Here is a 12,283-nt window from a genome sequence, read left to right on the forward strand (position 1 = left end):
GGTGGGGGTGACTGACTGGGGCGGGGGTGACTGACTGGGGCGGGGGTGACTGACTGGGCGGGGGTGACTGACTGGGGCGGGGGTGACAGACTGGGGTGGGGGTGACAGACTGGGGTGGGGGTGACTGACTGGGGCAGGGGTGGTGACTGGGTGACTGACTGGGGCGGGGGGGTGACTGACTGGGGCGGGGGGTGACTGACTGGGGCGGGGGGTGACTGACTGGGGCGGGGGTGACTGACTGGGGCGGGGGTGACTGACTGGGGCGGGGGTGACTGACTGGGGCGGGGGGTGACTGACTGGGGTGGGGGTGGTGACTGGGTGACTGACTGGTGCGGGGGAGGTGACTGGGTGACTGACTGGGGGGGGGGTGACTGACTGACTGGGGTGACTGACTGGGGTGACTGGGTGACTGACTGGGGTGACGGGGTGACTGACTGAGGTGACGGGGTGACTGACTGGGGTGACGGGGTGACTGACTGGGGTGACGGGGTGACTGACTGGGGTGACGGGGTGACTGGGTGACTGACTGGGGTGACTGACTGGGTTGACGGGGTGACTGACTGGGGTGACGGGGTGACTGACTGGGGTGATGGGGTGACTGACTGGGGTGACTGACTGGGGTGACTGACTGGGGTGACGGGGTGACTGACTGGGTTGACGGGGTGACTGACTGGGTTGATGGGGTGACTGACTGGGGTGACGGGGTGACTGACTGGGGTGACGGGGTGACTGACTGGGGTGACGGGGTGACTGACTGGGGTGACTGGGTGATTGACTGGGTTGACGGGGTGATTGGGGGGTGGGGTGGCGGGGGTGATTGGGGGGTGGGGTGGCGGGACACTTCTGGTATCCTACACACACACTCTCCCATACATGCACACACACTCTCCCATGCATACACACACACACCCACACTCTCCCATGCATGCATACACACACACACTCTCCCATGTATGCATATACACACACACACACACACAACAGGGGAGAAAATAGGAAAGGCCGCGCGACCAAGCACCACCACCACTGCCCCGATTGCCCCCCGCGACCATCTTCAGCCCCGCGCGAGGATCAGGAAGTGGCGCGGGAAGCCGGGGTAAGCAGGAAACACTCCCAACCAGTCCCGCGCGGGTATCGCGAGAAGGGGGGGACACCTCTGTCCCACGCGGGAAGCCGGGGGGGAGAAGGGGGGGCACCTCCGTCCCGCGCGGGAAGCGGGGGGGGGGGGGGGAGAGAAGGGGGGGACACCTCCATCCTGCGCGGGAAGCCGGGGGGGGGGAGAAAGGGGGGGACACCTCCATCCCGCGCGGGAAGCCGGGGTAAGCGGGGAACACCCCCAGTACCATCACCCGGGGAACGGGGGACGTGGCGCGGGAAGCCGGGGGGGGGGGGGAGAAGGGGGGGACACCTCCGTCCCGCGCGGGAAGCCGGGGGAAGCGGGTGCCGGGGAGAGAAGGGGGAACACCCACGCTACCATCTCCGGGGGGGAAGCGGGGAGTAAGGGGGAACTGCAGGAGGCAGGGAAGGAGCAGAGGGGATGGAGGATTGGAGAGTACTTACTCTCGTACTCTCCAACAGATCCCCTGGCAGAAAAAATGGCAGTTCGTTGGGGGCGGGCTCATATAGAGCCTGGCCGCGCGCCCACAAAGCCTGGGAGCACACGCCAATCTGCAGGCAGGTAGGGGAGATGGCAGGTAGGGGAGTTTTTTTTTTTTGTTTCAGCGCGAGCGCGGGAAAAACAGCAGTGCGAGCGGGAAATTTAAAAAAACAAACACGTGTTCTGCATGGGCCAATATTTACTCGCCCGGGGATTAAATCCACCCGCCCCAGGCGTGTAAATGTATAGGATTGTCGAACACTGTGTATGTATATATATATATATATATTTATATATATATATCAGAATAGGAGAACTCTCGAAAGCTTGTCCTATGACATAAACTGTTAGTCCAATAAAAAAGGTATCCCCTAATACTGAAGAACTCATTTATTCTGCACTATCGCAACTGGACTAACACGGCTATTTTCTGCTTTATATATATATATATATATATATAACACAAAACAAATATAGTAGCGCTAATCTAGAGACAAACACATATACCAATTAATAAAAACCTATCAATATCACCAACCGGATAGTGTATGATACACAGCACACAATGGGTTAATCACAGATGCAAGCACAATGACGTTACAGAGCAGGACATACAAGTCACAAACACATAACATAAATGACCAGTCCCAGAAAGTCCTTCCAGGGTAGAAAAATAGAGTCCAATTATTGCAATAGGAATATACTGCAGCTCTCAAAAGGATCAACCAAATCCTAAGGAGTACCTAAAACAAAAAAAGAGAGTGCAAACCCATTACGCAATAAATTTCATATTGCGTAATGGGTTTGCGCTCTCTCTTTTTTTCCAATATAGATATATATAATGCATTTTGATAGAGACTTCCATTATAACCCCCTTTTCAGTTGCTCCTAACTCAAAAATTAATTTACCAATCTGTCTGAAATGTTAGGTTTGAGCACAGTCGGTTCAGTCATTTGTGAATTACGAGGAAGACAGAATTAGTTAGGGATGTTAAAAGTTTGTAGCCTATAGTTTAACATGTGAAGTTTTGCTCCCTGCCTGTAGCTCAAAGAGGAAAGAATAGGTGTGTGTGGAATTTGGCGTTGAGTTAGTGGCTTAGGGCAGGGGTGCACAAACTGGGAGGCGCAAAATATGTATATATACAGACAGACAGACATACATATATGATATAATAATACATACTAGCTGAGAGACCCGGCGTTGCCCGGGATGGAATGTCCCTGCTCCTCTCTCTCTCCTCTCTCTTCCCCCCTCTCTCTCTTCCCCCCTCTGCCCCCTCTCTCTCTTCCCCCCTCTGCCCCCTCTCTCTCTTCCCCCCTCTCCCCTCTTCCTCTCTTCCCCTCTCCCCCCTCTCTCTTCCCGTTTACCCCCTCTCTCTTCCCCCCTCCCCCTCTCTTCCCCCCTCTCTCTCTCTTCCCCTGTTTACCCCCTCTCTCTCTTCCCCTGTCTCCCCCTCTCTCTCTTCCCCTTTCTCCACCCTCTCTGTTTGTCCCCCATTCCCATCAATCCAGCCCCCCCCCCCATTTCCAGCTCCGTTCCCCCCTCCTTTACAGCTTCATGCAGTGTGTGTGTGTGTGTGTGTGTGTGCATCAGTCAGTCAGTGTGTGTGTGTGTGCGTCAGTCAGTGGGTGTGTGCGCGTCAGTCAGTAGGTGTAGGTGTGTGTGCGCGTGCGCCAGTCTGTGTGTGCGCGTCAGTGTGTGTGTGTGCGCGTCAGTCAGTGTGTGTGTGCGCGTCAGTCAGTGTGTGTGTGCGCGTCAGTGTGTGCACGTCAATCAATGTGTGTGTGTGTGTGTGTGCGGGCGTCAGTCAATGTGTTTGTGTATGTGCGCGCGCGTCCGGCTGTGTGTGTGTGTGCGGCAGTCAGTGTGTGTGTTTGTCAGTCAGTCTGTGTTTGTGTGTCAGTCAGTGTGTGTGTGTGTGTTTCAGACAGGCAGTTCATGTTGCAGTTTGTGTGTCAGTCAGTTTGTTGTTGTGTGCCCCCCCTCTGCTTTTTCCTCTGCCCTGCCGCGAAGGGGTGGTGGGGGGTGGTTGTTGATAGCTGCTCGCGCTCCCGGCTTCCCAGCCTGGCCGCTGGTCCGGTGGGGGGGGGGGGGGAGAGGGTCGATACCTGCTGGCGACACCTCGGCCGCGGGGGGTGGTGATAGCTGCTGGCGCCACCCGGCTTCCCGGTTTGGCCGCGGGGGCACCCCGGCGCTCCCGGCCCGGCCGCGGGAGGGAATGATGAGGTACCTGGCTGCTGGCGCTCCCGGCGGTAATATGTGAGGCGGCGGCGGCGTGTCAGAGGCGGGTGGCGTCGGTTATTCGGCAATGTGAGTTTTGCGGGCGGAAGGCGGCGTGTCGAGAAGTGTGGTGGAGGAGGGGGGCGTTTGAGGTGAGGCTCTGGCACCGAGGAGCGGGCGCCGCTGGCCGTGGGTAGCGGTGCAGAGGCTGGGGTTTGCTGTGGGTGGGGGGGGGGATGTGGGGAGAGTTGAGGCGGCGGTGGCACCGAGGAGCGGGCATCGTTGGTAGCTGTGTCGGCGGCGGGTGACTGTGACCAATGAGGCGTGCAGGGCGGGGCTGGTCCACGGACCAATCTGATTGGCCAGAGGGTGAGTGACAGACCAACTGACCAATCAGATTGGCCTTTGGGACAGTACATACAACGTTTTCAAAAATATATATGTAGCCAGGTCACCCTTTGCCCCCTTCGACTTCCCTGGGAGCCTCCGTGGCCACGGACGATGGCGGGTACTGCTGGAGGCCAGCGGCAGACCCGACGGCCATCCCAAGGGTGGGGGCCGTTGCAGGGAGTAGTGCTCTGCCTCCGCGAGCGGGCCGGTTGCCGGGGACGCGATCGGACCGTCGCTAAGGCCGCGGTCGCGTCTCTAAGGTCCCGGCGGCCAGCGAAGATGGCGCCGCCATTACCCGGCCACTCGCGCATGCGCAGTGATCGCGCATGCGCAAGGGAGCCCCGCGAGTCAGGTAGGCATTGCGCTAGTGTAGGAACAGGCCAGGAGAGTCGCGCATGCGCAGAAGTAGGTAGGGAATACAGCCAGCCTTTAGAGAGTCGCGTGAGAGTAGGGATAGAGAGGGAGATGTTGTGGCGGCCATTAGGGGTTAGTGTAAGCACAGGGAAGGCGCGCACGCGGCCCCAACGTTATTGCAGGTGCCTCGGGACTACAACTCCCATGAGGCTTAGGGCCAAGCACACCAGGTGCATCAGTGTGGTCAATGAGGGCCAAGGATCTGCAGAGGGAGCAAGTGGATACATTTTGCGCGCTGAGGCCACGTTAGGCAGTCAGAGACCGGAGCAGCCCAGGGAAGGAGGTAGGGTACAGGAGTCAGGGACTCCCTGTACTAGGCCAGCACTCCCAGGGCCCGAGATAGCTCAGCTCCCCAGTGAAGTGAGTGTTGCCAGGGACAGCCCTCAGGTTAGGGACCCTGTCACTTGCATTAGTGGGAGCTGGGGAACAGAAGGAAAGTCAGGCAGCAGCAGACTTAGTGTTAAGTTGCAGGGTGTTGCTGCATACGCTGATAGTGATCAGTTGAGTGAGTTGGAGTCAGGGAGCTGTGAGGGAAGGAAGGGTGCGGGGAGCGAGTGCAGCTCCTGCCCCATATAGGTACCCACACCCCAGGTAGGCCCCAACTCCCCACTAGCTTAGTGGGTAAGTGCTTAGGGAGGCCCAAAATAGGGACGCTGCCCTTAGTGTAGAGTGCTGCCTTGTCAGAGTCACGGCTGTTAGTGCTGTGAGGTCTGACAGGCAGGCACCTTCTTGTGCAGCACGTTGGCTGCCAGCATCCAGTGAGCTACAGCTTGCTGCTGTAGGCACTGGGACTCGTTAGGCATTAGTAAGTACAGTCAGGGCTGGGAAGAGTTAGGGGAGTGGGGCAGGTTATTAACCCCTGTTAGGCCCCTAGGAGTTTTCCCCAAAGCCACTTTAGGTTGCTGTACTACAGGGACAGGCCCTAGGTTAGGGTTCCTGTCACGTTAGAGCCAAGTGTTAGTTAGGGACTCAGCGGACGCTGCGGTTCCTGTGAAGCGGTTCGGACCCACGTTGGGGTCCACAGAGACTATTCCAGAGTGGGATCGCCCTGGCGGTCCGTGTGTGCTAAGAGTTCGGTGTAGGATCAGACAGAACCATCACACGACTGATCCTTTGCGAAGCCAGTTGGAGATCCGAGCACGGGAGTGCTCGGCAGGTACTATCTAATACACAAGTGCACCAACGGGCCCTTAGTATAAATAGTGACTGCGCAGTCACCCATTGCCTCTCTCTGCAAGAGTGCGGGACATTGGGTGGTGTTCTTTGGACACTGGGTGGGATCACCTGGTGTTGGGGAAGCGTCCTGCTGGACGTCGCAGTAAGTGTCTCCTCGAGAGAGGGACACCTGTTCTGATATGTTATGGTATTGATGTGATGATGTGTTATATGTTGTTCCCAGTAAATGGTATTAGTTAATATATAACTCACTGTGTATGGTATTATTGATTGTCCTGCGAGGAACCACTCCCCCTCTGGTGGGAGCCATCGCAGGTGGAGGCGCTGCATCGTTGTAAGTGAGTACCCCTAGTATAATTGCCCCAGGTTCCCCGTGGCGGAAGCTCAACCCTCCTGCGAACCAACAGGTAATGCACCACACCTATGGTAACACCGTATGTTCCTTGCACCCACATCAGATCTGCGATTGGGGGGGGGGGAATACCCGTTACATTTGGAGGCACTGCTGCGATAGACCTGGGGTGCCCTGTTTTCATTTTTTCCAAATTGTCCAATTTATATTTTTCACCATGTTTGGGCCCGCAAGCCATGAGGCCCACGAACGAACCAAGAGGACAGAAGTATCCCTGCGACATGTGCTAGTAGTAGGGGATGTTCCCAGTAGTGCAGTGAAGTTGAAAGAAATTTGTGAGGCCCTAGGGAGACTCCTGGGCTTAGACCAAGGGTGGAAGAGGATAGAGCACCGGTACGACCCCACTGACCAGTGTTGTAGACTATGGCTATTAACGAATCAGGAAATATACCGGGAAAATGTCCCTCTGATCTTGCATTTCCCAGAGGCCCCACCAGAAGGCTACCCTCTTGTATACTCAGAGAGCCTTAGTGAGATTACCAGAACTGTGATCAAAATGGAGGCTCCCTCATCAAGGGAGTCACACCTAAAATGGCGTCTCCCGCCAAATCAGGAGAGCACATGTGCTGCTGACTGCAAGCCTGCACTAAATTATGTTGCAGAAATCCGCCCGGGACTGGCGGGAAAACCAGAGCTCCGGCCCCGCAATATGAGTGACTCAGTGCAGAGCCAAAGCCAATCAGTGATAGAGCGGGCCCTTCCTTTACATTCCACCAGGGGGAGCAAGCAAAGTGAACAGCCAGCAGTAACTGCTGTTCCCATTACAGACAGTACAGAATGCAGAGAAACACACCCTCAATTATATGGAGCATGGCGGTCAAAAGGAGGGAAAATATCTTTTCTTGTGTGCCCGTGCCTACAAAAGGACTTGAATCTATCTGGTGGTATGGACTTTAACCATTTTAGGCTACCAATAGAATATCGGGTGGCCGTGGTGGAGGACGAGGGGTGTATAAGATGTGTTTGTAATCAGTGTGACTTCCCAGGTGGCAAACAGACCTGGGGCCCCAAGTGTGCCGGCTGCGGGGCACAGTTTCTAAAGACTGTGCTGCTGCAGTCTACAGTCCCAGATCCCAAGCAGGAATCTCAGATGGCAGAACCCAGAGATGAAGATGTTGTTACTTGCTCTACCTCAACCACGGAGGTGGAGGAGCTGACAGACAAGGCTGCCCTAGTCCCCCGTTGCAACCAAGCGGGAAGGACTGAGGCCCAGCCAGCTACGGAAAAGGACGAACCATCGGTGGCGATGCGCCTACCGGCGAACCACCCCAGCAATGAGACAGAGGAATCACAGGGTAAGGTGTCTGTACCCCCATCTTCTTTCAGTGAATTCAGCCGCCAGCCACTCGTGGTGATGCGCCAGCCGGCGGACCACACCAGTGAAGTTGAGCCCAAAGAATCACCTACTTCAGTTACAGTGTATTCAGGTGCTGTGGGCCCGTGGGCCCTACAACGGCCAGTCCGGCCTACAGAGGTACCATCGGTCCCAGGCGTGGGATCAGTACCTGTTAGCGATGACAAGGGGTTGACTGCCCCAGGGGTGTCAGGTGTGAGCCTCCAGGTGACCGCGGAGCACGGTAGCTCCTTAAGTCTGGCCACCAGGGCGAATGGCTCCACTCGGCATCGCGTCCTGGCGGAGGTGTCCCCCTTAAGAGATAGCTGTCCCGCAGTACGAGTGGACCAGTACTCTCCGCATATCGTTCAGGTGAAGAAGAAAGACAATAGCCAACCAGCTGTGGTGATGCGCCTGTCGGCGGACCACACATGTGAGGCTGAAGCATCAGCGGTGGACCCTGCTGTGGAACCGCTGCGCATCGATATTCCCCAGCAGCAAGCAGTGGTGCGGCCGGAGCGGCAGAAGAGGCTCCCAGCCATGGCGACTCTCAGTGTACAGGAAGGACATCCGGAGACGGTTCCTGTTGAAGAGAAACCCATCGCAAGCCAGCAGAGTGGTAAGGAACCCCCTTGCTCCCCACAGGCTCCGATGGAGGTGGCCGTGAAAAAGGCCAGAGTTACGGCTTCTGAACGGAGTATGAGCCCGTGCGCTCCGATCCAAATGGTCCCAGAACTGGGATCCAACGCTCCCGAGTTTCGAGTCAGTGAGTGGACTGTCCCAGAAGTGTTGTGGGCAGGTCCCAAGACAGTTGAGGTGGGAACTGACAGCGTCCCCGAGGACCTGTTGGCCACCGTGAATCACCGTAGTGGTAAGGTATCTACCCTTTACCCCCTGTCAGGTGAAACAGAGACTTTGAGAAAAGAGACATTGTTCATTTCTCGCTTCCCAGTGGAAGCCTCGCAAGTCCGTAGGGACAAGGACTGTGTAGCGAAGGATTTAGTGAAAATTTTCTCCTTGGAGCCCAACAAGGAATGCTCCATTCGCCACGTAGTGGACCGCGGGAAAGGTCCTGGCCACCTGGCCTGCTGCTTCCAGGCCGTGGATGACCGGGTAAAGACCGGTTTGAAAGACACTTTGCTATTCCTTCCACCAGGGGGAGGAAGTAGTACTGAACCAGTGACTGTTATCCCAGAGGGTGCTCTCCGAGAGATACACCCCGGGGAGGCTCACGGACGCAAAAGTGAGGTACCCACACATGATCAGTTAGGGGCACCCCACAAATGGTCTCAGCTAGCGTCGGGTATTACTGGGTGTGATGTGCCATGTTTCAGGGATGTTACCGTTGACCTGCTAAGTGTACCAATTATGCCATGCAATTTTTCATTGTGTAAAATTGTGCCAAGTAATGTCGTTCCCCAAGCGAGGGCGTTGGGTTTTTCACCAGGGGGAGAGTGTAGCCAGGTCACCCTTTGCCCCCTTCGACCTCCCTGGGAGCCTCCGTGGCCACGGACGATGGCGGGTACTGCCGGAGGCCAGCGGCAGACCCGACGGCCATCCCAAGGGGGGGGGCCGTTGCAGGGAGTAGTGCTCTGCCTCCGCGAGCGGGCCGGTTGCCGGGGACGCGATCGGACCGTCGCTAAGGCCACGGTCGCGTCTCTAAGGTCCCGGCGGCTGGCGAAGAGGGCGTCGCCATTACCCGGCCACTCACGCATGCGCAGTGATCGCGCATGTGCAAGGGAGCCCCGCGAGTCAGGTAGGCATTGCGCTAGTGTAGGAACAGGCCAGGAGAGTCGCGCATGAGCAGAAGTAGGTAGGGAATACAGACAGCCTTTAGAGAGTCGCGCGAGAGTAGGGATAGAGAGGGAGATGTTGTGGCGGCCATTAGGGGTTAGTGTAAGCACAGGGAAGGCGCGCACGCGGCCCCAACATTATTGCAGGTGCCTCGGGACTACAACTCCCATGAGGCTTAGGGCCAAGCACACCAGGTGCATCAGTGTGGCCAATGAGGGCCAAGGATCTGCAGAGGGAGCAAGTGGCTACATTTCGCGCGCTGAGGCCACGTTAGGCAGTCAGAGACCGGAGCAGCCCAGGGAAGGAGGTAGGGTACAGGAGTCAGGGACTCCCTGTACTAGGCCAGCACTCCCAGGGCCCGAGATAGCTCAGCTCCCCAGTGAAGTGAGTGTTGCCAGGGACAGCCCTCAGGTTAGGGACCCTGTCACTTGCATTAGTGGGAGCTGGGGAACAGAAGGAAAGTCAGGCAGCAGCAGACTTAGTGTTAAGTTGCAGGGTGTTGCTGCATACGCTGATAGTGATCAGTTGAGTGAGTTGGAGTCAGGGAGCTGTGAGGGAAGGAAGGGTGTGGGGAGCGAGTGCAGCTCCTGCCCCATATAGGTACCCACACCCCAGGTAGGCCCCAACTCCCCACTAGCTTAGTGGGTAAGTGCTTAGGGAGGCCCAAAATAGGGACGCTGCCCTTAGTGTAGAGTGCTGCCTTGTCAGAGTCACGGCTGTTAGTGCTGTGAGGTCTGACAGGCAGGCACCTTGTTGCACAGCACGTTGGCTGCCAGTATCCAGTGAGCTACAGCTTGCTGCTGTAGGCGCTGGGACTCGTTAGGCATTAGTAAGTACAGTCAGGGCTGGGAAGAGTTAGGGGAGTGGGGCAGGTTATTAACCCCTGTTAGGCCCCTAGGAGTTTTCCCCAAAGCCACTTTAGGTTGCTGTACTACAGGGACAGGCCCTAGGTTAGGGTTCCTGTCACGTTAGAGCCAAGTGTTAGTTAGGGACTCAGCGGACGCTGCGGTTCCTGTGAAATGGTTCGGACCCACGTTGGGGTCCACAGAGACTATTCCAGAGTGGGATCGCCCTGGCGGTCCGTGCGTGCTAAGAGTCCGGTGTAGGATCAGACGGAACCATCACACGACTGATCCTTTGCGAAGCCAGTTGGAGATCCGAGCACGGGAGTGCTCGGCAGGTACTATCTAATACACAAGTGCACCAACGGGCCCTTAGTATAAATAGTGACTACGCAGTCACCCATTGCCTCTCTCTGCAAGAGTGCGGGACATTGGGTGGGGTTCTTTGGACACTGGGTGGGATCACCTGGTGTTGGGGAAGCGTCCTGCTGGACGTCGCAGTAAGTGTCTCCTCGAGAGAGGGACACCTGTTCTGATATGTTATGGTATTGATGTGATGATGTGTTATATGTTGTTCCCAGTAAATGGTATTAGTTAATATATAACTCACTGTGTATGGTATTATTGATTGTCCTGCGAGGAACCACTCCCCCTCTGGTGGGAGCCATCGCAGGTGGAGGCACTGCATCGTTGTAAGTGAGTACCCCTAGTATAATTGCCCCAGGTTCCCCGTGGCGGAAGCTCAGCCCTCCTGCGAACCAACAGGTAATGCACCACACCTATGGTAACACCGTATGTTCCTTGCACCCACATCAGATCTGCGATTGGGGGGGGGAATACCCGTTACATATATATAGATACACAAGGAGTGAGGAGGATAACACGCATCCATAGCTAAAGCTTGAACGAGACTTCCATTATAAACCCCCCCCCCCCCTCCTTTTCAGTTTCTCAAATCGCTCCAAGATTCACTAATCCGCCTGAAATTTTGCAGTTCAGGTCAGATTGGCAATGTGAGTTTTTGTGGAAAGCTTCAGCACAATTGGTTGTATCTGTTTGATACAAATGTTACAACATGTCATTGTAAGGTATTTATGAACAATTTCACAGTGAAATATATAAATACAAAAGAAACAGCGCAAAAGACCTCATAGTGTAGTATGAATATAAAATTATATTGGTAAAACAGGTGAGTATTGCACGTACATCAGATAAAATAATTACTGGCAGTACATGTATATGGACATGTTACCAATCAGAACCACGGGTGGAACGGGCAATCATCAGGTGGATATTCTCTCCTTCCCCTCTCCTTTGGTGGATCAAGGCTGCTGTGGTATATGGTGTTACCCCGACATCCAGCTGCAGTAGTCCGGTGGAATTCGTCTACTTCACAGCTGTTGTTTCAGCGGGGCAGGCTCACGGCATCCAGTTTCAGCAGCCCGGTAGATTTCGTCTGCTGTGCGGCTGTTGATCCAGCGAGACAGGCTCTCACCCTGTATCTCTCGGCGTGTGACGTCTAACTCCGGCGCGCGTCAATGACGTCATCTGGTAGCGTCTTCACGATCTCAGCCGGTCAGGGAGGCAGCGGGCGGGAACGGAGATTAATAAAGGGTGTTTAAAGGGAGATTTATAAAGGGTTGGTCTGTGGAGTCATTCCACGAATACAGCTGCACACCTTCACAAAGTAACAGGTTTATATATATATTTAATCACTTTATCACTGTAAGAATACACCACTTTGTTCACAATTTATAGAGCGCAGTTCACTCCTTGTTTGTTTCCATCACAGTGAAATATATGAATGAAAGAGTCCTTGTGATCAATTGATAAATATGGTCCATAGGATAAAACCATAGAAATACAACTGAAAAAAAAAAAAAAAGTGTTCAAGTGTAGTAAAGGTTTGTATCCAAACCCTTCAAAATTCTGGAAATTTCAAAGTTAAGGTGACACGCAAATCTATACTCCCCCCAATGCTTAGTTGATCATACACGATGTCACAAATGACATCACAAATGACACGATCCCATCACAATCAGGGAATGTGGGGTGGATAAATGAAATAAATGAATTTTATCTACCGTCACAGAATGTACATTTT

General features: G+C 55.0%; 1 protein-coding gene across 1 annotated transcript in view; it reads right to left on the bottom strand.

Annotated features, from left to right (window-relative positions):
- Positions 1–12,283, bottom strand: part of POPDC1 (popeye domain cAMP effector 1) — a 66,738-nt gene that overhangs the window by 12,970 nt on the left and 41,485 nt on the right. The window lies entirely within an intron of this gene.

Source organism: Ascaphus truei, chromosome 4 (assembly GCF_040206685.1).
Source record: "Ascaphus truei isolate aAscTru1 chromosome 4, aAscTru1.hap1, whole genome shotgun sequence".
NCBI lineage: Eukaryota > Metazoa > Chordata > Amphibia > Anura > Ascaphidae > Ascaphus > Ascaphus truei.